General features: G+C 35.4%; 1 protein-coding gene across 7 annotated transcripts in view; it reads right to left on the bottom strand.

Annotated features, from left to right (window-relative positions):
* Nucleotides 1–27,958, bottom strand: part of CLOCK (clock circadian regulator) — a 135,253-nt gene that overhangs the window by 95,007 nt on the left and 12,288 nt on the right. For all 7 annotated transcript variants that reach the window (XR_014296631.1, XM_082653015.1, XM_082653013.1 and 4 more), the window contains one exon: nucleotides 1,021–1,107. The gene's annotated coding sequence lies outside the window, so the exon portion shown is untranslated. The remainder of the gene's footprint in view (nucleotides 1–1,020; nucleotides 1,108–27,958) is intronic.

The following is a 27,958-nucleotide window of genomic DNA, read 5'->3' as shown; positions in this document are numbered from 1 at the left end:
ACCTCCCTCTAATTTTCCCCCACTCATCTCTTACTTTGCACTCAATCTACAGACACTTCTCTACCCAGGTGGAGAAGGGGTCGGCTAACTTATTCTGTAAAGGGTCACAAAGTAAATATTTTTGGCTTTCTGGGCCCTAACATCTCTGATGCAACTACCTAACTCTGCCACTATAGCTTGAAAACAGCCATACACAATATGTAAAAAATAAGAGTGGCTGTATTCCAATAAAGCTTTATTCACAGACACTAAAACCTGAATTTCATATAATTTTCACATATCATAAAATAGTATTCTGCTTCCAGGATTTTTTTTCCCCCCAACCATTTAAAAATGTAAACACTATTCTTAGTTCACGGGTCATACAAAAACAGGCAGCAAGCTGGATTTGGTGGTGTGCAGACCCCTGATGGAGAGACTTGCTTGTAAGGCAGACATGCAGTAGGCGACTGGCCCTTCTGTACCTCAGTCAACTGCTTCTTTATCTCTAAACCTAAAACCTGACAGGAAATAATTCTTATTCTACTTTTCAGTCATTTGCAAATCACCTTTCTCTCAAAAAAAGACAAGTTATAATTCTTACTTTCAGGTAGTAACTTTGAAAAATTTCAAGAATTGCTGAAAGAAAATACATCTGGATATCAATTACCTTACCAATAAATAATGTTTCATTCCTCTGAAGAATAAAAAAATCTAAAGATAAATAAAAACTATCAAAGAAGGTAGCCGATCATGTCCTAAATATTTTTATAATACTCTGTCCTATGTGCCTTGCCAGGAGACTGTAAACCTCACTGTACCCAATAATTATGACAGAAAAGGAAGGAAGGAAGCAAGGAAGGAAAGAAGGGAGGGAAGGAGGGAGGGAAGAAGGAAAGGAAAGGGGAGGGGAGGGGAAGGGAGGGGAGGGGAGGAAAAGGAAAAGGAAAAGGAAAGGGAAAACAGAAAAAAGAAAAGAAAAAAAGAGAAGGCATACTTCTGAGCTCAAAATGAAGACTGAACATATCTAGTGAAACTCACCAAGTTGTAAAGATTCATCTAAGAGGAATGCAGAATCTTCCAAAGGCATCTTACACTGTGACAAAATCAGCTTCTAAGTTTCAGCAGCTTTACAGGAAAAACAAAAAACAAAAAACAAAATCTGTAAAACAAGGGCAGCTGTGGAAATAATGTTAATCAAATTCTAAGTAACAATACCGCCAGTATTTTTTCCCATCCACATATACAGCATTAATTGGGGCTTCCTATGTGCCAGGAATAGGGGATGCAGCAATGAACATGTCAGATTCCATCAATTCCTCCGGGAGCTCAGTCTGTAGGCCAACTCCAAATGGGATGAAAGGCTTTAAGAATCATGATGATGTGAAGGGAAAGCATGGCAGAGATACAAACCAGGCTAGTGGGAACTAGTTAGGAAAGGTTTCCTAAAAAAGAGGCAATTAATGCAAGCATGAGTAGGGTCTGACCAAATAAAGCAAGAGGGGAGGGGAGAGAAAGAACAAGTTTCATTAGAAGGGAATGGCATGTTCAAAGGGCCAGATGTAGGAGAGGATATGGCGTTTGTGTGCAAGTAAAAGAAATCTAGTATGGCTGCTCAGAGTAAGAAAAGGGATGAGAAGGTCATTCTCTGAGATGAGATGGGCAAGGGAGGAAAGTAAGAAGTGAAGCAATTTGCCCTGCATCACTCAGTCACACAGGGCTAACAGGCAGAGACCATTTTAAACTCTCACCACTTGACTGCAATATATTAGCCATTCTGAAGCTCTTCCCAGTCCCCTAGCCTCAAGGGTCTTAGAGGTTGACCCCTGGGAAGGAAGGTGAATCAAAGTCCTGTGGAGGATGATCCTTTCAGGGGGCTTTTGCAAAGGCCTGAGGGAAAACTGCCAGCCTCCCTATGAATGGATGAATTGATCAACTGACCATCAGGGGCCCTCCTGCAAAATGATGGGGAAGAAGTCAGTTTCAGCACCATTCTCAGTTACAAATTAATAGTTGCCAAGCATTTTACTATGCGTGAAGTCCAGTTCTAAGTGCTTTACACGTAGTAACTAATTCAATCCTCACAACATCCCTATGAGGTAGGTGCTTTTATAAGCCTTTATTTCCAGTATGGTTTTATGAAATAGCCCAATAATGGTCATTAATTTTTATTAGCAATTAAAATTATCAGAAATGTTAACGATACTTACCACAATATTAAAAGCATTTTAATTACCATTAAATCAGAAAAGTACTATTTTAAAGATTAATTAACAAAAACAAAAGACTTCACAACATTAATTTGGTTATTTCTCTGTTAGAGAAAGAGTTGGAAATTTTGTTTCATGCTCATTCATTCACTTACTATGATAGGTTCTACATATCCAATGATTAGGGGAAAAACACACCAAATTCCTGCCGTCATGGAGTTTCAGTCATTGAAATACAATTGGCAATTATGTTTTTGTAACATATCCTAAGTTTTTGAATGAATGAAAAATCAACAACCATACAGACAAAATCTGATGCATAGAGGAAAATTAAAACCTGAGGGGAGTGGATTGTGAATAAAAAATATACATACATGTTAAAGAAGGAGGAAGAGAAAGAATAAAAAACTGCTCCACTAAAAAAGGGAACCCTCATGCACTGTTGGTGGGAATGTAAATTGGTGCAGCCATTATGGAAAACAGTATAGAGGTTCCTCCAAAAACTGAAAATAGAACTACAATATGATCCAGCAATTCCACTTCTGGGTATTTATCCAAAGAAAACAAAAACACTAAGTTGAAAAGATGTATGTATCCCTATGTTCACTGCAGCATTATTTACAATACCCAAGATACGGAAGCAACCTAAGTGTCCTTCAATAGATAAACAGATAACAAAGATGTGGTGTATACACAACACACACACACACACACACACACACACACACACACACATCGTACTCTACCATAAAAAAGAATTAAATCCTGCCATTTACAACAACGTGGATGGACCTTGAGGATATCATGCTAAGTGAAATAAGTCAGACAAAAAGAAAAAAAATGATTATGAAGAACCTAGGGGCAGGACAAGAATAAAGACGCAGATGTAGAGAATGGACTTGAGGACACAGGGAGTGGGAAGGGTAAGCTGGGACGAAGTGAGAGAGTAGCACGGACATATATACACTACCAAATGTAAAATAGATAGCTAGTGGGAAGCAGCTGCATGGCACAGGGAGATCAGCTCGGTGCTTTGTGACCACCTACAGGGGTGGGATGGGGAGGGTGGGAGGGAGACGTAGGAGGGAGGAGATGTGTGGATATATGTACACGTATAGCTGATTCACTTTGTTATGGGGCAGAAACTAACGCACCATTGTGGAGCAATTATACTCCAATTAAGATGTTAAAAAAATAATAATAATACCAATACTGAATTATTTCACTCATATGTGGAATCCAAAAAACAAGAAAAATAAACAAATGAAACAAAACAGAAACAGACTCAGAGAGCACAAACTGCTGGGAGAAGAGGATGATGGATGAAACAGGTGAAGGGGATTAAGTGGTATAAAACTTCCAGCTATAAACTAAGTCAAGGGGAAGTAATGGGAATACAGTCAGTAATACAGTAACAACTTTGTATAGTGACAGAAGGTAAGTGGACTTGTTCTGATTATTTCATAACATATAAAAATATCTCATCACCATGTTGTATACCTGAAACTAATGTTGTATGTCAAGTATAACTTAATTTAAAAAAAAAATCTGTTCCACTGAGGAACACACTCATGAAGAATGAAAAAAGAGAAAAGAGAGCACAGCAAAGTACCGGTAATCAGCCCACAATGATGAAGGTCCTTAAGGGACTCAAAACAGTTATAACGATAAAAAGCAGATGAATATTACACAGTAGAGGATTCAAGACTATAACCTAGTGAAGAAAGATTACACCTTAATCCAGCAGTCTTCACACTAGGGACCAGATGGTTTTAGGGAATCAATTTCCAAATCCTTCATGTCTATAATTACCAACCAGCTACTAGAACTAATATCAAGGTCAGAGCATCATACTGCTTTCTCCTTTCCTACAGTGTATTTTGTATCTTCCTTCTTCCAGTTCACAAGAGAAAGATGTATCTCTTACACATCTAAAATTCACTACAATGCATTTCCATGTAGAAACATCCAGAACACCAAAGGAATAATTTTAAATATTGATATCAAGGGAGTATCCTCTAATGGAAGTACCATATATCCAAGGAGGTCTTGTTTTTCCCTGTCCCATACACCTCTGTTAAGAACAATACATGACATTAAAAAGCAGATATTCTGGCCTGGCCCCAATGCACTGTTAAAACTTCAGGATGTGAGAATAAAAACAACCTTCTGATTAAGAAGCTCATCTGAGAGAATCCAACGAAAACAGTGATGATAAATATTGAAGACAGCTAGAACTTAGTTCATCCGGGTTACAAGCTTGTGGCCAGACTCCTTACATAATTTATATAGAATTATTTAGAACTCAAGATCTGGGAAGCATCTTAAATTAGAATTCAACATCTGTACTTTCACCATTCTCAGAGAAATGAGAAAGAAATTAGTACATTCTATCAATCACCTGTGTCTTGTGTCTGTGACGTGAAGATATTTTACATGATTTCAAAGAGTTGAAAAGATCCCTTACTTCAGTTAACATCATATCTTCAAGTAAACGTAACACATACCAAAGTTAAGTTAGTGTTTTATATTTTCTTGAACACTTATGGAGAAACATTTTTATTAACTTTTATGAAAAGAATACTGCACATAGTAAATCCATATTTTTTAAAAAACTGGGACAAGTCTTTACACTGTCACATTCCATGCATTTCTCTGCTTGTTTTTCATTCCTATATGGACATATTACATATAGATTAGTTTAGCAGGAATATACTGTAAATCCTACTATAAATGATATACTTAACAAAAGCATAAGTGTTTTGTAAACTTCACACTTATTAGTGACCCAACATCTTTTCTTTTTACTATTAATTTCCACTGAAACCAGTCTCATTCTAACATATACATAATATTCATCTATGGATACATAAATTCCATGAAAAGAAAAGTCCCCTCTGAAAAGATACATTTACAACTAGTAATTGTTTAATAATAAAATCAATAATACATTTATGGTATACTTGTAGTAATTATAATTCCAAAAAAAGTTTTTCTGTTAACACTTAGACCATTATGGTCATAATAAACATTCTGAATTTCAATATCTATTCATATTTTTGATGCCCAGAAGCATTCTTCAAGTATTGAAAGAAAGGAACTGCCAACCCAGAATTCTATATCCAGACAAAATATCCTTCAGGAAAGAGAGGGAGATTAAAATATCCACAAATGACAGAAAACTAAGAGAGTGTGTCATCAGTAGACCTGCCCTAAAAAAAAGGAATGACTATAGGAAGTTCTTCTAACAGAAAGGAAATGATAAAAGAAGGAATATTGGAAAATCAGGAGGGAAAAACTGGAAAGAGGAAGAATATGGGTAAATACAATACCTTTTCCTTCTCCTAAGTCTTCTATATTATTTTTGATGATTTAAGCAGAAATTATTAACACTGTGTGATACGGTTCTCAATATATAGAGAGAAAATTAGAAATGGAGGGGGTGGGTAAAGGGAGTTAACCAGTAGACTATAATAAGTTACCTATACATAAAGTACCTAGAACAACCACAAAAAAGCTATCCAAAGAGATACAATCAAAACATTATAAATAAATCAGGATGGAATCCTAAAGTGTTCAACTAACCCCCAGTCTTCTTTTTCGCTCTCCCACTACTACTGAAAAAGGAGCTGAGTTAATGCACAAGATACTCTATCCCCAGGCAAGACAGGAGTGGAACAAGTTTGAGGACATTGATGAGTCACATACTCTAAAGGCAGAATTTTCAAAGCATTTATAATATCAGTTTTGGCATTACTCTCATGCACTGCTGGTGGGAGAAGAAATAGGTGCTGACTTATGGAGGACAATATATCAATATATTAACAAAATTATAAACGTTCCTACGCTTTGGTCCAGCAATACAGGGGGTATAACAAGCATTTTTTTAAATGAAACGAAATAGAAAAAAAAGTCAAAGTACAGGACACCTAGTAATGGTTAGGTTATTTCCTGAAACTGTTGTTTCAGGTATGTGTTTATTGAGTATGTGGATACTGGGTCACAACATAAAACATATTTCTTACTATAGGCTGTGGTCAAAGAAGTTTGGAAGCCACTATTTCACCTCAAAAAGGTAGCCTGAAGCATAGGGACAAACTGACACTTTGGAAAGGGAGGGTTCAATGTCTGGATGTGAATAAGTGAAAGGGAAGAAAGACATATAAGGAGACAAAGCAAACCCAAGGTAGTACGTTACCGAGCTACTAACGAGCTAGGCAGAGCCATGAGAAACATGGCCTCTTTGGGGTGAATGCAGAGGAGATGAGGAAGGGAGAGAATTTATCTGACTGGGGCCAAAGAAGAGACAGAAGCAATCCATCAAAGTTTGTCCCCCAGAGTGTGAATTCCTAAAAGGAATTTCTTGCTTTCCTCAATGACACCATTTTCTTTTTTTTTTAACTTTTTATTTTATATTGGAGTATAGTTGATTAACAATGTTGTATTAGTTTCAGGTATACAACAAAGTGACTCAGTTATACATATATATGCATCTATTCTTTTTCAAATTTTTTTCCCAATTAGGTTGTTACAGAATATTGAGCAGAGTTCCTTGTGCTACACAGTAGGTCCTTGTTGGTTATCCATTTTAAATATAGCAGTGTGTACAAGTCAATTCCAAATTCCCCAACTATCCCTCCCCCGCCACTTCCCCCCTGGTAACCATAAGTTCATTCTCTAAGTCTGTGAGTCTGTTCCTATTTTGCAAATAAGTTCATCTGTATAATTTTTTTTAGATTCCACATATAAACAATATCACACAATATTTCTCTTTCTCTGACTTACTTCACTCAGTACAACCATCTCTAGGTCCATCCATGTTGCTGCCAATGTCATTATTTCATTCTTTTTAATGGCTGAGTAATATTCCATTATATATATGTACCACTTCTTCTTTATCCATTTGTCTGTTGATGGACACTTAGGTTGCTTCCATGTCTTGGCTATTGTAAACAGCGTTGCAATGAACACTGGGGTACATGTACCCTTTCGGACCATGTTTTCCTCCAGGTATTATGCCAAGGAGTGGGATTGCATGATCATATGGTAGCTCTATTTTTAGTTTCTTAAGGAACCGCCATACTGTCCTCCATAGCGGCTGCACCAATTTACATTCCCACCAACAGTGTAGGAGGGCTCCCTTCTCTCCACACAGTCTCCAGCATTTTCTGTTTGTGAATTTTTTGATGATAGCCATTTTGACTGGTATGAGATGATATCTCATTGTAGTTCGGATGTGCATTTCTCTAATAATTAACAATGCTGAACATCTTTTCATGTGCCTCCTGGCCATCTGTATGTCTTCTATGGAGAAATGTCTATTTAGGTCTTCTGCCCATTTTTTGATTGCATTTTTTTTTTTGATATTGAGCTGCAAAACCTGTTTGTAAACTTTGGAAACTAATCCCTTGTCAGTCATACCATTTGCAAATATTTTCTCCCATTCTGTGGGTTATCTTTTCGTTTTGTTTATGGTTTTCTTCATGGTGCAAAAGCTTTTGAGTTTAATTAGGTCCCATTTGTTTGTTTTTATTTCCATTACTCTGGGAGATGGACCGAAAAAGATATTGCTGTGATTTATGTCAGAGAGTGTTCTGCCTATGTTTTCCTCTAAGAGCTTTATAGTGTCCAGTCTCACATTTAGGTCTTTAATCCATTTTGAGTTTATTTTTGTGTATGGTATTAGAGAATGTTCTAATTTCATTTTTTTTACATGCAGCTGTCCAGTTTTCCCAGCACCATTTATTGAAGAGACTGTCTTGCCTCTATTGTATAGTCTTGCCTTCTCTGTCAGAGATTAAGTGACCAGAGGTGCATGGGTTTATTTCTGGGCTTTCCATCCTGTTCCATTGATCTATATTTCTATTTTTGTGCCAGTACCATACTGTTTTGATGACTATGGCTTTGCAGTATAAACTGTAAAAAATACAAACACATGGAGGCTAAACAATATGCTACTAAACAACCAATGGATTACTGAAGAAATCAAAAAGGAAATCAAAAAATAGCTAGAGACAAATGAAAATGAAAGCACAATGATCCAAAACCTATGCGATGCAGCAAAAGCAGTTCTAAGAGGGAAGTTTATAGCAATACAATCTTACCCCAGGAAACAAGAAAAATCTAAAATAAACAACCTAACTTTACATCTAGAGCAAATAAAGAAAGAACAAGCAAAGCCTAAAGTTAGTAGAAGGAAAGAAATCATACAGAACGGAGCAGAAATAAATGAAACAGAGACAAAGAAAACAATAGCAAAGTTCAATGAAACTAAAAGCTGATTCTTTGAAAAAATAAACAAAATTGATAAACCTTTGGCTAGACTCATTAAGGAAAAAAAGGGAGAGGACTGAAATCAATAAAATTAGAAATGAAAAAGGAGAAGTTACACCTAACACCACAGAAATAAGAAGAATCATAAGAGACTACTACAAGCAACTGTATGCCAATAAAACAAACAACCTGGAAGAAATGACAAATTCTTAGAAGGTACAATCTCCCAAGACTGAACCAGGAAGAAATAGAAAAAATGGACAGACCAATCACAAGTACTGAAACTGTGAGTAAAAACTCCCAACAAACAAAAGTCCAGGACCAGATGGCTTCACGGGTGAATTCTATCAAACATTTACAGAAGAGCTAACACCTATCCTTCTGAAACTGTTCCAAAAAAATTGCAGAGGAAGGAAAATTCTCAAACTTACTCTATGAGGCCACCATCACCCTGATACCAAAACCAGACAAAGACACCACAGAAAAAGGAAATTACAGGCCAATATCACTGATGGACATAGACGCAAGAATCCTCAACAAAGTACTAGCAATCTGAATCCAGCAATACATTAGAAGGATCATACACCATGATCAAGTGGGATTTATACCAGGCAAGCAAGGATTTTTCAATATCCACAAATCAATCAATGTGATACACCACATAAACAAATGGAAGAATAAAAACCATATGATCTCACTAGATGCAGGAAAAACTTTTGACAAAATTCAACACCCATTTATGACAAAAACTCTCCAGAAAGTCGGCATAGGGGGAACATACCTCAACATAATAAAGGCCATATACAACAATGTATACAGCTAACCTCATACCCAATGGCGAAAAGTTAAAAGCATTCCCTCTAAGATCAGAAACAAGACAAGGATGTCCTCTCTTGCCACTTTTATTCAACATAGTTTTGGAAGTCCTAGCTATGGCAATCAAAGAAGAAATAGAAGGAATCCAAACTGGAAAAGAAGAAGTTAAACTGTCACTGTTTGCAGATGACATGATACTGTACATAGAAAATCCTGAAGATGCTACAAAAAAGACTACTAGAGTTCATCAATGAATTTGGTAAAGCTGCAGGTTACAAAATTAATACATAAAAATCTGTTGTATTTCTATACACTAACAACGAAAGATCAGAAAGAGAAATGCAAGAAACAATCCCATTTACCATCACACCAAAAAGAATAAAATACCTACAAATAAACCTACCTAAGGAGACAAAAGACCTGTACTCTGAAAAGTATAAGACGCTGATGAAAGAAATCAAAGGACTCAAACAGATGGAAAGATATACCATGTTCTTGGATTGGAAGAATCAACATTGTCAAAATGATTATACTACCCAAGGCAATCTACAGATTCAATGCAATCCCTATCAAATCAGCAATTTTTCACAGAACTAGAACAAAAAAATTTTTAAATTTTTATGGAGACACAAAAGACCCCAAATAGCCAAAGCAATCTTGAGAAAGAAAAACGAAGCTGGAGGAATCTGGCTCCCTGACTTCAGACTCAATGACACCATTTTCTTTGCTTACTTTTTTAAGGTAAATTTTAAATAATGCATGTGGCTTCATTTGTGGTTCACATTATATTTCTATTGGATAATGCAAGTGTAGAGCCTGGAGTGCTACAATTTCTCTTTGCACTCAGCAGCTGATTTGTCAAAGAGATGTGAAACATCTTCTGCTGTGATTTTTCTTCTCTTTGCCATTATGGGCAGAAATGAAAGTTTCTGAATTCTCAACTGTGTTCAATGAAAACTAAAAGCAGCCTACAAAAATAGTGTCTCCAGGCTTCTTTAATAACTTCTTGAAAGATGATGCAATAACTTGGGCAATACAAAAATCAGACTGAAAAAAATGATGCAATAGCGACAAACTTTTCCATATTCTATCACCCTTCTACACGATTCCATTATTCTTCTACTTTCATGTTATCTTTTAAGGAAAGATAGCAATAACTGGTGAGTCATGATAAAACAAATCTTAAAATGTTGAAACATACAATGTTTACAGGTAAGAGAATATAATTAATGAAAGATAGAGATTTATTCAATTTTTTAAGTACATTTTGTTTTGTTCTTTAGGAGACCCCAAAGAATAATAATCATGAAATACTAGTTCTTATAAATAGTTGGAATGCTTAAAAAATCAAAAAGGCTATAATTAAATCCAATGGATATTGATGGTACACTAAGGGTTAATCAAAAATTGGTAAGTAGGGCTTCCCGGGTGACGGCGCAGTGGTTGGGAGTCCGCCTGCCGATGCAGGGGATGCGGGTTCGTGCCCCGGTCCAGGAGGATCCCACATGCCGCGGAGCGGCTGGGCCCGTGAGCCATGGCCGCTGGGCCTGCGCGTCCGGAGCCTGTGCTCCGCGACAGGAGAGGCCACGGCAGTGAGAGGCCTGCGTACCACAAAAAAAAAAAAAAAAAAAAAAAAATTGGTAAGTAAAAGGTAATTGATAAAGCATTTTTCTTGTCTGTCCTATCAAACTATATTTCAAGGTAACCAAAGAGACCTAATTGGTGAGGGGTAGTCCTTCAAAGAATTTTAGCTAATAAGAACAAAAAGAAATTACATAAATAGATGGGCAACAATCATCAATGGATTTTAAAGCCATGAGGAGAAAAAGTCATAGTGACTTGCACAACAGATCATGCTGTCACCAAATGAGTGCAACTGATCAATCTTACCATCTCCAAAAGTAAGACAGACATTATGTACCTCCCAATGTAATGAAATATGTAGTATATAGTACTATTTATAAAATGTTCTTGTGTACAAGAGTCACGCTGGAATCTATCAAACCTTTATATCGTATATTCTTAACAGCAGCAATGTCACACCCAGGGGTGAAAAATATCTTCCATAGTAGTATATTAAAATGGTTTCTTGCTCTCCAAAGCACAGTGCTATATCTATTCTTGGGTTTCAGAGAGCAGACAATAAAGGAAAAAAAAATGTCTAAAAAGGGTCTTTAAAGAAGAAGAAAATAAAAAAAAGGTTGAGAAACACTGCTTTAGATCAAACTTTCAGTTTAAATTAATACAGAAAAGGAATAAGTAAAATGACATCAGGAAGAAGCAATCAGATAAATCTAGAATGTGAAATATTATACAGAACAACTGACCTAGTTTCTTCAACATGGAGGGAAAAGGGGGTAGGGGGTTGTCAACTGTCCTAAATTTTTAAAAGCCTCAGAGCCTTTAGTTTCAGAAATATTTACATTTACATTTAGAAATATTTACAATGAATTATATGTGGAATATGCTTCAAATAGCTCTAGGAGAGGGTACATGGGTGAGGGTATGGACGAAACAAGACAGGTTCTGAGTTGATAGTTATTAAAGCTGGGTGATCGGTAGATTATTCTAATCTGTATACTGTTGTATATGTTTTCCATTACAACAAAGTATGTGTTATTTGAGGAAGATTTTTCATTGTTAAGAAATTGGAGCATTACTGTGTAATACATACTTGTGGCAAACATTTTCTATCAAAGGTGATCTACAAACTGATAACACTCTTCTTCCAAATAAATTGTTCTCTTAAAAAAAAAAAACTCAAGGGCTTCTCTGGTGGCGCAGTGGTTGGGAGTCCGCCTGCCGATGCAGGGGACGCGGGTTCATGCCCCGGTCTGGGAGGATCCCACATGCCGCGGAGCGGCTGGGTCTGTGTGCCATGGCTGCTGGGCCTGCGCGTCCGGAGCCTGTGCTCCGCAACGGGAGAGGCCACGACAGTGAGAGGCCTGCGTACCGCAAAAGAAAAAAAAAAAAAGGACTCAAGAAACATTACAACCAATTGTTAGTACCTCATTTGAATCCTGATTCAGACAATATCAAAAAGTATTTTTGAAACAATTGAGAAAAATCTGAATAAGGACTAGGCATTATATGATATTAAGAAATTATGGTTAATTTGGTTAGATGTAGTAATGATACTGAGTTTATGTAAGAAAATATCCTTATTTTTTAAAGAAACATAGAATTACTTAGGGGTGAAGTGACAATTTCTTTCATTCTTTTGTTTCTTCCTTTCTTTCTTTCTTTCTTTCAAGAAAACCTGAAGAATGAAAGAGATAATGATGACAAACACTCAGTTTTGCCTCTCTTCCCTTTGGAAAGCCTACTGGTAAGACAGCACAGAAGAACAAAAAGTAAGATCTATAAAACAATGAAAACATTGGAGAAGGAAGTTATGAAGAGATGAAATGATACAGTAGATTTCTGGAGAGCAGAAAGCAGATCCAAGTGTATTAACAGGTTAAGCACATGCAAAATTCACACATAAAGGGACTACAGTGGAGTTCTGAGTCAACTGTCCTGAGACTCTAGGCTCTAGAGTTAGCAGATACAGAGGCTGAATACAAGTGACCTAGGAAAAAGCTTTACCTGTCTCCTTTCTCTGCACCCCTTCCCTGGCTAAGCAAGGCCAGCATCACACCTAGGCCCAAAACTGCACCACTTTTTTCTAAAGAAATCTAGCAGAAATTTAGCAAACTGCTCAGAAAGAAACTAGATGGATGTTAGTGTCCACAGAGCTCGTGTCAATATGACAACCGGAAAGCTCCTGAAAATAGCAATAGGTTCCCTGCTCTTAGGCTCTAAACCTAAACTTGCCAGCAGACAAGACACTCCATCTATGTACAAAGAATCACCAACCAGTCTTTTCAAACAGAGATGGCAATTGGAAAAAAATCCACCTATACAACGAGAAAAAAAACCCACCATAGCTACCTAAAATAATCAAGATAATCCGGTAGCAATATACATGAACCAACAATAATAATTTCTAGTCATATGAGGAACAACCGCAGCTAGAAGAAGACCAAGATAAATAAGTAGATCAACTAACCCCAGAAGACTCATACATTATTCAGGGTACAGAAGAAAAGAATAAAAAACAAAATATCTTTAAGATACTCCTAAAGACACTGCATTCAATACAACAAAAACAGAATGCTACATATTAAACAAACAATGACACGGATTTTACTACACCAAGAACTGTTACAAACGCTTTACAAATATGAACTCCTTTGCCCACAAAGTAGTTACAATCCTCATTTTGTAGTTCAGAAACTGAGCACAGAGAGGTTAAATAACTTACCCAAGGTCACATGGTTATTAAGTGATGGAGCTGGGAACTTAACTCACACAGTCTGGCAGTCTAGGTCCACTGTATATGCTTTTAACTACTATACCATGTTGTCTCTTGAAATGATATGAACAAAAAATAAGCAAAGCTACTGGAATACTTACAATCTGGTTACAGACATTCACAGAAAAGTAGGAACATATAGTTGAAGAAATCTGTCAGAATACAGAATAAAAAGGCAATGATAGACAACATGAGAAGAGATAAAAGACATAAGGATCAAACCAGAAAGCCAAAATTCTGCTGGTGAGCATTCCAAAGTGGGAGAACATAGAAAACCAAGAAATATTACCAAAAAAATAATGGAGAACATTTCCCATACCTGGAGGGAGACACCTGCATTTCAACTGAAAGGGCCTACCTACCCCAGAGAGTTCAGATAGAATAATAAGAACAACTCATACCTAGACACGTTAACTATAAAATTCCAGAACTACAAAGACAAAGATAAGATACTAAAGCTTCCAAAGACAAGGGGAAAGGGTCATTAAAAAGTAACAAGACTCAAGAGTAGCACCAGACTTCCTACCATCTTGATCTAAAACACAACAGAGCAAAAACCCATAAGTTCTAAAGGAATTTAATCTGAATCTAAATTTCTACACCCAGACAAACTATCAAGCAATTATGAATGAGGCGAAAAAGCCATGTTCAGGCATGCAAGAATGTTTACATCTTAAGTACCCTGTAAACTGAAGTTAATTTAGAATATACTCCAGCAAAAAGGAGAATGCCATAAAAGACAAAGATGTGATATCTAAGAGACAGTAAGTCTAACCCAGAAATGCAGTGAAGGAGTATCTCAGAATGACAGAAATACAGCAGGCTTCCAACCCATGAAGACTGAAGGAGAAAGTAGGACAACTCTAAAAGGCATGTCTCCAGGAAAACCAGGGATTCCATCCAACAAATAACAGATATTGTGATTCAAGCAGGAAACATTTTGACCAAGAAAAAAAAGGCAATTACAGACTGTAGGGGGGAAAGATGAACAATATTAAGCAAACTAATCAGAATATAAAGTCAGAATATAAGGCAAACTAGTGGCATGACTGTGAAAAAAAAACTTATGAACTGTAAGTAAAGATAACCAACCTTACCTTGATATCACATATTTTATTTTTTGAGTTCCATTATCATAACTTTGTACCCATGGAAAATGAATAGCTCAATGATTAACTGTAATTTATTTTGTTCAGCTTTTAGAATCAACCTACCGAAAAGACTGAATGTCTTAAATCTCATTACATAACAGAACGTAAATGTTATGTGATCAACCTGGTCAAACGCAAAAGAAAAGGTAAAATGGAAGTGAAGGAGTAGAAAAGACAAGATGGAGAAATGGATAAAGGCCCTACTATCCTTATCTTACACAGTAGGGATTTAAAATATAATGTCTAAGAAACATTTTATTTACAGTTGCAAAGATACTAATAAAAGAACTAATTACAATGTTTCAAACTTTGGGATGAAGAGATATGAGAGATTAAGGACAGCACAAGTGAATTAAATCCTCATCTTAGAAGAATCGAGAATAATTTAAAGTCAATTAATCAAGAAATAAAAGCAGATCCCAACAAAGAAAAGTCTGGGACCAGATGGCTTCATGGGAAAAGTCTCCAAAACATTTAAAGAAGAATTAACACCAATCCTCCTCAAATTCTTCCAAATAATTAAATAGGAGGGAACATTTCCAACTCATTTCATGATGCCAGCATTACCCTGATAGCAAAACCAGAAAAAGACGCAACAAGAAAACTACAGACTAATATTCCTGATGAATAATGATGCAAAAATCCTCAACAAAATACTAACAAGCCAAATTCAATAGCACATTAAATGTATTATATACCATGATCAGGTGGAATGCAAGGATGATTCAAAACATTAAAATTAATCAGTGTCACATACCACATTAAAAGAATGAAGGGAAAGGAAATACCTCAATTGATGAAGAAAAAGCATCTGACAAAATTAAACACTCTTTCATAATAAAAACACTAAACTAGAAACAGAAATAAACCACCTCAACATAATAAAAGCCATATATAAAAATATCACAGCTAACATCATACTCAACAATGAAAACTGAAAGCTTTTCCTCCAAGATCATGGACAAATCAAGGATGCCTACTCATATCACTTATATTCAACATTGTGCTCAAAGTCTTAGCTAAAGCAATTAGGCAAGAAAAAGTCATCCAAATATGGAAGGAAGCAGCAAAAAATTACCTCTGTTCACAGATCACATATGTAGAAAATATCTATTCAGTAATAATATGTTTTTATCTTTCATTCTAGTAATGTGGTGTACACATTTATTGATTTGTGTATACTGAACCATCCCTGCATCCTGGGGATAAATCTAACTTGATCATGGTGTCTGATTCTTTTAATGTGCTGCTGAATTCAGTTTACTAGTAGAGTTTGTTGATAATTTTTGCACCTATATTCCTCAAGGATTTTAGCCTGTAGTTTTCTTTTCTTGTAGTATGCTAATCTGGCTTTGGTATCGAGTGTTCCTTCTTCTTCAATTTTTTGGAAGGGTTTAAGAAGGATTGGTGTTAAGTATTCTTTAAATGTTTGGTGGAACGTTTCACCAGTGAAACCATCTGGTCCTGGCTCTTCTTTGCTGCAAGGCTTTTGGTTACTGTTCCAATCTCCTTATCCATTATTGGTCTGTTCAAATTTTCTACTTCTTCATGATTCAGTCTTGGTAGGTTGTAGGTTTCTAGGAATTTATCCATTTCTTCTAGATTAACCAATTTGTTGGCATGATTGTTCATAGTAGTCTCCTATTTTCCTTTGTATTTCTGTCATGTCAGTTGTAATGTCTCCTCTTTCAGTTCTGATTTTTTTTTCAATTTTTTTTTATACAGCAGGTTTTTATTAGTTACCTGTTTTATACATATTGGTGTATAAATGTCAGTCCCAATCTCCCAATTCATCCCACCACCACCAACCCCCATCACTTTCCCCCCTTGGTGCCCATACGTTTGTTCTCTACATCTGTTTCTGATTTTGAGTCTTTTTTCTTTAGTCCAGCTAAAGATCTGTCCATGTTATCTTCTCAAAAAAAAAAAAAAAAAAAAGACAAAAAACAGCCACTAGTTTCATTTATCTTTTATATTGTTTTCCTGGTCTCTTTATTTCTGTGCTAATCTTTGTTGTTTCCTTCCTTCTGCTAACTGCTTTAAATGTTTTGGAGCATTTCCCTTTGAAGCCATCTGGTCCCAGGCTTTTCCCTTCTAGTTCCTTGAGGTGTAGTTCAGTTGTTTATTTGTGATCTTTCCCCCCATCCCTGAATCTAGACATTTATTGCTATGAAATTCCGTTAAACTGCTTTTGCCGCATACCATCTGTTTTGGTATGTTGTATTTCCATTTTTGTTTCTTTCAAGGTATTTTTTAATTTCCCTTTTGATTTCTTCTTTAACTGATTGGCTGTTTAGGAGTGTGTTATTTAATTTCCACACAATTGTTAATTTTTCAATTTTCCTCTTATTGATTTCAAGTTTAACACCATTGTATGGAAAAGACAGGTGGTACAATAACAATCTTCCTATGTTTGCTAAGGCTTGTTTTGTGACCTAACATATGATCTATCCTGCAGAGTTTCCATGTACACTTGAGAATACGTATTCTGCTGCTGTTGGGTGGAATGTTCTGTATATGTGTTAGGTCTATTTGGCCTAAGGTATATTTCACATCCAGTGTTTTCCTTCATTCTTTTAGATGACCTATCCATTGCTGAAAGTGGAGGTACTGAGGTCCCCTACTATTACTTAATTGTTGTCAATTTCTCCCTTAAGATCTGTTCGTATTTGCTTAATATTTTTAGGTGCTCCAATGTTGGGTGCATATATATCTGCAATTGTTATATCCTCTTGAAGAATCAATCCCTTTTTCATTGTATAATGACAGTCTTTGCCCCTTGTTATCGTTTTTGATTTAAAGTCTATTTTGTCTGATATAAGGTTAGCTACCCCTGCTCTCTTTGGTTTCCAACTGCATGGAATATCTTTTTCCATTCCTTCCCTTTGAGCCTACATGTATCCTTAAGGTGAAATGAGTTTCTTATAGGCAGCATATAGTTGATCTTGTTTTTTAATCCAGGCAGCTACTCCATGAGTTTTGACTGGAAAATTTTATCCATTTACATTTAAAGTAATTATTGATAGGTAAGAACTTTCTCATGACATTTTATTAAATGTTTTCTGCCTGCTTTGTAGTTCCCCTGTTCCTTTCTCCATCTTGTGATGTCTTTGTGAACTGATGATTTTCCATAGTGGTATGCTTTGACTCCCTTCTCTTTATCTTTTGTCTATCTACTGCAGGTTTTGTTTTATGATCATGAGGCTTATATAAAACGTCTTCTAGCTATAACAGTCTACTTTAAGCTATCAACTTAGATCATATACAAGAACTCTAATCTTTTACTTTATGCTTTTGATGTCACAGTTTACCTCTTTTAACATTGTGCATCCATTAACAAATTACTGTAGCTATAGTTACTTTTAATATTTATTTATTTGGCTGTGTTGGGTCTTAGTTGCAGCATGTGGGATCTTCATCACAGCATGCAGGATCTTTAGTAGCAACATGTGGGATCTTTAGTTGTGGCAATGTGGGATCTTTAGTTGCAGTATGTGAACTCTTAGTTGCAGCATGTGGGGTCTAGTTCCCTGACCAGGGATTGAACCTGGGTCCCCTATATTGGGAGCATGGAGTCTTAGCCACTGGACCACCAGGGAAGTCCCATAGCTATAGTTACTTTTAACACAGTTGTCCTTTAAACCTTTATATTAGAGTTAAGTGATTAACTTAACCACCATGTTACTCTCAATACTGTCATATTATCTAATACTCTAAATTTGATTATATACTTACCTTTACCAGTATGTTTTATATTTCCATATGTTTTCATGTTACTAATTAGCATCCTTTGCTTTCAGCCTGAAGAACTCCTTGCACCATTTCTCATAAGGCAGATCTAGTAGTGATGAATACCCCCAGCTTTTGTTTGGGAAAGTATCTCTCCTTCATGTATATAAAACAATTTTGCTGGGTAAAGTATTCTTGATTGGCAGTTTTCTTCTTTGGGCACTTTGGATATATCATTCCCCGTACTCCTGGTCTGCAAAGTTTCTGCTGATAGCCTTATTCTGTTGATAGCCTTATGGGGGGTTCCCTTATATGGGAAGAATTTTTTTTATCTTGCTGCTTTTAAAATGTGCTGGATTTTACAGAGTTGTATTATAACATGTCTTGGAGAAGATCATTTTGGGGTGACCTATTAGCTTCAACCCTCATGAACTTGGATATCCAAATCTCTCCCCAGATCTGGGAACTTCTCAGCCATTATTTCTTTAAATTAGCTTTATGCTTCTTTCTCCCTCTCTTCTCCTCTGGGATTCCAATAACTAGTAGATTGTTTCTTTTAATGGCATTCCATTATTTACACAGGCTTTCTTCACACTTTCTCATTCTCTTTTCTTTTCGTTTCTCTGATTGGATGGTTTCAAATGACCTGTCTCCTCATCCATTATTTCTTTCTTCTGCTTGGTCAAATCTGCAGTTGAAGATTTCTAAGAAATCTTCAGTTCAGTAATTGTATTCTTCAACTCTAGGATTTCTGTGTTTTTTTAATAATGGTTTCCAATTTCTTTGTTAAACTTCTCATTTTGTTCACTCATTGTTTTCCTACTTTCATTTACTTGTATGTATTCCTTTAATAGTTCAGTGAATTTCTTCAAGAGGATTATTCTCAATTCTTTGCCAAATAGTTCACAGATCTCTTCCTTCGGGGGCAGTCATTGGAATGGAATTTTGTTAGTTTCCTTTGATGGTGTCATGTTTCCCTGATGATTCATGATCCTTGTGGCTTACACTAGAGTCTGCACATTTGAGAAAATGAGCACCTCTTCTAGTCTTTACAACATGCTTCAGCAGGAAGTCCTTCACCAGTCAGCCCATCCAGAGATTCTGGGTGACACATAAGGTGGTTTCCACAGGGAAGTTTACTGCTGGAGCCATGGGGTGGGCAGTTGTGATGCCTGGGTCAACAGGTGGGCAGGCCAGATGCTTGCATATTCAGGGATCATCCTGGTGCCTGGGTACAAGAGGGAGGACCTGATTCAGGGCCCACAGAAGCCAGTCTGGAGTCTAGTTCCACATGGGCCAGACTTGAGCTGGGGTGTGTCAGGGACCTGTGGTCATGGTAGTTGTCCAGGTGCTGAGCCCAGGGGCCACAGAGGCAGTTGGTGCTGGGATGTGCCATGACCTGGGTTCATGGGAAACTGCCAGTAGCCTGGTGCTATGGAAGATGCCCAGGGTCATGGAAGGCAGCTGGTGCTGAGGTGAATCAGGAGCCTGCTGAGGGCCTGGTGCCACAGCAGTTGACCAGCACCAAAGTAACCCTGTAGCCTGGGTTCACAGGAGCTGGCTAGTGCTACAATGGATCACGGGACTGGGTTTGTTGGAATTCTCATGACCTGGAGCTGAGGAGTCACAGGAGCTGCCTGGGGCCACTGGAGCTGACAGACACTAGGTAGAGATGGGACCTGGGTTTGCAGGAGCAAAGTTGACATTTTGGCAAGGGATGAGTGTTAGGAATCCCTATGCTGCCAATTTGGTCTGATGATGAAATCTCACATACTACTGCTAATCTTTAATAATTAAAGATTTTAGAAACTTAAAAATAAAGTTCTGAACATATGGTTTAAATCTTACTACTTAAATAAAATGTGTTTGACCAACTAAAGTTGTCAGAGCATTAATTTTCTTAACTGGATGATTAGCAGACTATTATGAGTGAGAACTCTCAACTGACACAAACCAGAGAATTTACATTTGGGCAGCTAAGTTATAATGTGGAATATTACTCCCACTTACAGTTTAGTATTCCCGTGGTGTGAAAGTTAATCTCAAACTCCTTAAGGAGCTTAGAGTCTAACTGGATTATATACAACTAAATATTCTTTTAGATAGGAAGATAAATTGCAAGACTATCGTTATATACAATAATGTTAAAGTATTTGCTAAATATGAATAAATATACATAAAAATATGGATACATCAGTTGTTTCTGCATTTACCTATGCTCAAAAACTACTGAGTATATACTATGGCCAGGTATTTTAGGTACCAGGGCTGTATGACTGAACAAAACAAAGTCCCTACAATTAGAAACTATGACTTATGTTGGTAATATAATATTTTCATTTTTATTCTTATAATATCTACGGAAAGCACTCACTAGTAACACCTTTAGAGAATTTTAAAATGTCAGGGCCTTCAAAAAATAAAGGTAGTGAGAGGCAGAGTGAGCCTAGCCTAAGGAAGAAGAGATACTCTCCTCTAAACATATACAGGCATATGGCTTCATGAGAGTTGAAAGAATAGAATAAACACTTGTTTCAGGTTGGGTATGGTTCCTGTGGTGCCATTAAGACTCTTGCTGTATACTGTAAACCATATGATTATAATAATTATTTTAGGGCTGGTAATCACAATGTAGTACAACCTAGGGTAAGTGATACACACATTTATAGAATGTTTCGTTACTATTGGATCTTTTAAAACATGCATTAATGTTTTAGAACAAAGACAAACAAGAAAATGTCAAAGATTTATTGAAAAGCAAAGTTTTAGATTGTGTCTAGAAGTCAGTAGATAAGTTCCCAATCTCCTACACCTTCAGCAAGTACTTTGTAATTGATTTAAGTATAATCATAAAGATCTTTAATTATTAAAATGATGTAAATTACATTCCAAGGAAGAAAAAAATCTTAATATTATTTCTAAAATACTGTATTTTTAAATGTTGAAAAAGTATTTGGAGACCAAGACTTTATCGCTATAAAGATAAATTACTAACACCATATTCCGTAAATCTTCCACTACACTGGGGATTTGCTGTCGGTCTTTTTGATGATTTGCTGTGTAATGCTGTTCCTCTAAGCTAAGTGTTTAGATTTAATCCCTATACGTTTAATTTTCTTATGTGTAAAGTTACTTGAATTATCAAACTACAATATACTGACAGTTTCAGAGTGTCAAGCTGTAAAAACTGGCTTGGCCAGTCAATTTGGGAAACCGGAAAACAAATATTATACACATTCAACAAATGACACTGTGAACTAGTCTGCCTATATACGTTTTCAAGTAATATTAAATCACGGGGCAAAACTTCTTTCTCTTTTGCCCTAAACCTTATCTATAGTCCCTCTCTCACAGTGAATATGCAAAAAGATGTAATAATATTCTGAAAATAGATAATAACTACAGCAACAGGTTGTGAATAAATAAAGCAATATAAAGTGGCATCTTAAATAATAACCAATACCTTCACTATATAAGCAGTAAAATTTTCATATAGTTATTTGCCAAATGTCCTTGTTAAAGATGTCACTCTTTACTTATATTTAAAATATTCCCTAGAAATTAAAGAGAAATTACCTTTGAAATATATCATAAGTCCTCAGGGGCTGTGAGTATAAGCTTTGATTTTTATTTCCTGACCCAGGTAAGTGCCCTTTTGTTGTCTGAAAGATGTTTATTTAGATTAAAATCTTAAAGTACTCCAAATATTTTATATGAATCTTTTACTCACTACTGAAATCAAATTAACTATTTCATCAATTAAAGATAAGTAGTATATGACCAAAGTCACAGAAAGCTGCCTGCTATCTTCATTTGTAAATGGAAGAGAAGACTGGCAACTGGTGCCTGAAAATTTTTTTTAATACTTTCAGTATAAATTAATTTTAATCAAATATCAAAAAAAAACTAGAGCATTTTTTACTTTATGCAAAGGAATAAAGTTACACTTAACAGTTACTGGATAAGAAGCTATTGTGCAAAGACAGTTTATAAGTTTTTATTTTGTTTGTATATCCTGTTAGTCTCGTAAAACTTGCATATTATTGATGTAATACATGCACATGGTTTTAAAAAAACAAATAGTAAAAAACTGCAGTCCTGTTCGCTAGAAGCATTCACTTTTATCTATGTGTCTGTAGTTTTTATATTTATTTCTCTAATTATATATAACATGTCTGTATTTCTTGACTAACTTCAAATTATGTCTACTGACTCCTTGCTATGAAACAGGAAGATTTAGTTCACATATACTGTCTTCAATCTGCTTTCTTCTCTCCTCATTCTAATGTCAATCAATCCTATTTGAGCACTTGATATGTAGTTAGTAAGACTGAGAAACTGCATTTTAAATTTTACTCAACTTTAATGAATTTAAATTGCTAGATGTAGCTAGTGCCTATCATATTAGATGGGCAGTTCTAAATTATTCCTACCTTTAGGAATGTACAAAAGTTTTATGATCTAGTACTATAATCAATTTTTGTATATGTTCTATAAATGCTTGGAAAGAAGGTATACAGTCTCTATTTTCAAGGTAGGATTCAGTTTATCTATCAAATTTTGCTTATTAATTGGGATATTTAATTGTTCTATAGCCTTAATTTTTTTGTTCACTTGATACACTTTGGTCTAAGAGAGATCCATTAAAGTCCACCAGTAAAGTTTTTCTGAATAACTTTCCAGAATCACTTTTACTTTTGAATATTAATGCTCTACTATTTTTCTACTATTTTCTACTACTATTTTGAATATTTTGCTCTACTAATCTACTATAACTTTCCAGGATCACTTTTACTTTTGAATATTAATGCTCTACTATTTTTGAAGAAATACTATTTGGTATTTCTTCATTGTAAATTATAAACTTTACAATCAAAATACCCATTAATGTCTCATTTAATTCCATCTTTTCTCCATGTTTACATTTTACAAATAGTTTTGTTATTTTAATAAGGTTTTTATTAAAATAATACTTTTATAATATCATATGTATTGAAGTCCATCTTCCATTTCTTCATGTTACCTATTAGTTCTCTACTATAAGCTATGTTAAGATGTTACACTTTCTCATCACCAGATTTCAACCAAAAACATGATATTTCTTATGGTCTACCTTTCTGCTGTTAGATACTTCTATCACTACACTTGTTGATTTTAAATGCTATGGACTTCTAGTTACTACACAGGAGGCAACTAGCATACTTAGCACACTTATTCAAGCTCCCACCTTCTTTCCCCTTTTCCTTCTGAATTGTTGGTTGTTTCATTATTAGGGTATAGAGCAGACTAAGGTCTGCTTAAATATCAATTTCTCAGTGAAGACCTTTCTGTCCACACAATTAAAAATTATAAATCCCTCTGTCCCCGCCCTAACACTCCAGCCCCCTCCCCTGATTTGTTTTCCTCCATAGTATTAATCACCATCTAACATACATTTAAGTTAAGAGTTTCTCATCTGGTTTCCCCCAGTTGGAATGTAAGCTCCCCAAGGGCAGGCCTTTTTGCATTCTTTGTTCACTGCTGTAACACCAGCAACTAGAACAGTGCCTGGCACACAGCAGATGTTCACTAGGTACTTGCTGAACAAATAGGATAAAGTCCACTACTAAAAGTATATTCAAAAACTGTTAAAAAGCTTTACTGAGAGAAATTAAAGGCCTAAATGAATACAGAAGTATATTATGTTTATGGTATTGGAGGACTTCCATTACCAGATTTAAAGCTACAGTAATCAAGACTTAGAGGTACTGATGTAAAGATAAGTATAAAGTTCACTATATAAAATAGAGTTCAAAAAAAGACCCACACACATATGATTAATTGATTTTTGACAAAAGTGACAAGGTAATTCAGTGGAGAAAAAGAACAGTCTCTCAACAAATGGTGCTACAACAACTGTATATCTATGTGGAAAAAAAATTTTTTAAGAATCTCAACCCTTTTTCATATCATATATAAAAATCAACTGAAATGAATCATATACTTCAAAGTAGACAAACATTTCTTAGGACACAAAAATATGAAGAATAAAAGAATTAATCAACTGGATTTCATCAAAATTTAAAACTTTGCTCTTCAGATACCATTAAGAAAATATAAAGGGCAGCCATAGATTGGGAGATCAAATTTTCACAATCCTAATATCTGATAAAAGCCTCATATCAGAATATATTTACAAAAACAAACCTCTTACATCTCAGTAAATGAGTAAACAACCCAATTTTTTAAATGGGTAAAAGATCTGAGCAGACACTTCACAAGAGAAAATATACGAATGACCAATAAGCACACATAAACATGCTCAATATCATGTCATTAGGGAAATGCAAATTAAAACCACAATGACTTAACATTACATACCCACTAGAATGGCAGAAATTCAAAAACGCTGACAATGCCAAGTGTTAGCAAGAATGCAGACCAACTGAAAATCTCATTGCTGAAGGGAATGTAAAACGGTAAAACCACTTTAGAAAACAGTTCATCAGTGTCTTATGAAGTTAAACATATAATTACCATACAGCCCAGCAATTCTAGTCCTACATATCTGCCCAAGTGAAATGAAAACACATGTCCACAAATGTTTAGCAGTTTTGTTTATAATAGCCAAAAACTGGAAGCAATCCAAAAGTCCAACAACTAATAATTATAAACAAACTATGCCATATCTCATACAATGGAAAAGTATTCAGAAATAAAAAGAGAAAACCACTAACACAGATGAGTATCAAAAGCATTATGCTAAGTGCAAGCTAGACCCCGAAGACCATATACTGTAGTATCCCATTTATATCATATTGTATAAAAGGTGAAATTGTATTATCAGAAAACAGATTGGTGGTTGCCAGGGAGAGAGAACTTTTCACGTTGACAGGAATTTTCTGTATCTTGATTGTGGTAGTGGTTACAAAAATGTATATGTCCGTCAAAATTCAACATGTATACTTACAATGGATGAGTTTTAACATATATAAATTATACCTCAATAAATCTGATTTTTAGAATGTATACTAGGTCAAAAACTAAAACCCACCTACCTAAAACCCAAAAGAATACTTAATACAAAATTGCTCAGGAAAATAGAGTATTATGTGAAGCTTCTAAAAACCAGTAAGGAGTTGTCCACATCCAAGTAGGATGAAACAGTTTGCAGTGGGTCAATATTCTTGAGAACTAGAAAAGCTAAATAAATTACAAAAAAACATATTTTTAAAGGCAGCGTATAGCTGTCTTTAAAACATGGGGGACAAGAAGGTCTACCACTCCAGAGAAGGGGGAATCTTTTAAATTTGTTTAGATGATCTGCAGTTGCTTTCCCTGGGGTTATTTCCAGATTATGGGCTGAGTGTGAAGGCTGAAAACTTGAGATTTGGCCTGTACAAAACGTTGCTGCTGAGGAACCAAGAAACCAGGAGTGCTTTTGGTGTTCACACAGGGCTGGAGTAACAAAAATGGGAAACTGCAGGGACCTCAAGCTCAAGGCCAATATCTCTCACAGGACATTTGCTTAATTTTAAAACAGTACAGGGTAAGAGGCTAAATAATAATTGAAAAACTTTGAAAAGCAAAGTGAAATTTTCCACTTTGGCTCTGCTAAGGGGTAAAGACCCTTTGAAACGAAATGAAAGGCTTTGAAATGAAAGTCCTGGAAAACCACACCCTACAAATAAAGGAAAGAAGAAGAAGAATACCACCAAACTACTCAAATAGCAACCTAGCCTCTGTATAAATTAAGGTGACTGGCTCCCTAGTCTATCTGCCTAGAAGAAAAGGTAAACACCCTCTGGCAGAACATACTTGATGCTTGCTTTATTTTGTTTTTTAATTCACAATGTCTGGCATTCAATCAAAAATTACAAGACATAAACAAAAACTATCAACCAACTTGACCTAATTGATATCTACAGAACACTCCACCCAACAACAACAGAATCCACATTCTTTTCAAGTGCACATGGAGCATTTACTAAGACAGATCATATTCTGGGCCATAAAACAAATCAATAAATTTAAAAGGATCCAAGTCATAAAAGTATATTCTCTCATCACAAGAGAATTAACTTAAAAATAATAGATCTCTGGAAAACCCTCAAATTCTTGGAAACTAAATAATATACTTCTAAATAATGTCGAGGCCAAAGAAGACATCAAAAAGTAAATTAAAAAGTACTCTGAGCTGGATGAAAATGAAAAACATATATATATTAAAATTTGTAAGCAATATTTAGAGGGACATTTGTAGCACACATATAGCAGGAGAAAAGGTCACAGATTAATGACCTCAGCTTCTACCTTAAGAAACTAGAAAAAGAAAACAAACCTAAAGTAAGTTAAAGAAAGGAATTAATAAAGATCAGAGCAGAAATAAGGCAACAAAAAGCAGGAGAACTAGAGGAAATCAGTTAAACCAAAAGCTGATCCTTTGAGAATCTTAATAAAGTTAATAAATCTCAAGCCAGACTGATCAGGGAAAAAAGAGAGAAGACACAATTTCCCAATATCAGGAATGACACCAAATCTCTGCAGATTATACAGATATTAGACTCAAGATATATTCTATAGCTATTTAAAGGATAATAAGAGAATATTATAAACAACTTTACTAATTCAACAACTTAGATGAGATGGACAAGTTCTTTGAAAAACCTAGCAACATATGAAGTGACAGAACCACACAAACACATGAAAAACAACAGAAAAACAATATACGTAGACCAATGGTTGATGCAGTTACTGAAATTAATAACAAGCATTTAATCAGTATGTTCAAGAGACTTGAAGTCTATTAAAAATGTATAAAATAGGATCAAATGGATGTTTTAGAACTCAAAGTTTCAATGTAAAATTAAGAACACAATAGATTGGCTTGGAGAAAAAGTAAGATAGTTGTTGGTATACTATAAGATAGGTCATTATAAGATACCCAAACTGAAATATATAGAGAAAAAAATTTTTAAGAGACATGTGAAACATGATGACAGGGTGTAATAAATGTTTAAATTAAAATCCATAAAGGAGGAGGGGGCAGAAGCAATAACTGAAGATGTAATGACAGAGAATTTTCCAAACTAAAGGCACCAAGCTACAGATTCAAAAAAGCTCTATGAACATAAAGCAAATACAAAGAAAAACACACCTCAACACATCATAGTCAAACTGCTAAAAAACTATGACAGCAAAGAAGGCATTTTGAGAAGTCTTTTGAAAAAAATAAAAGAATTATTAGCAAGACTATAAGCTGACACATTACCTTCAGTAAGACTTTAACAGAAAGCCATAAGACAATGAAATAACTACTGACATAGAATTCTATACCCAGTGAAAATATAACTCAAAAAAAGGTGAAATTAAGATGTTTTCAGATAAACAAAAATGGAAAAATTCACTGTCAGTAGGTAGGCTGGTATTAAAATACATACTACTAAAGGAAGCTATTCAGACAG

This window comes from Grampus griseus (assembly GCF_964374135.1).
Source record: "Grampus griseus genome assembly, chromosome: 4".
NCBI lineage: Eukaryota > Metazoa > Chordata > Mammalia > Artiodactyla > Delphinidae > Grampus > Grampus griseus.
Note: the sequence above shows the minus strand (reverse complement) of the source record. Positions and strands in the feature narration are given on the sequence as shown.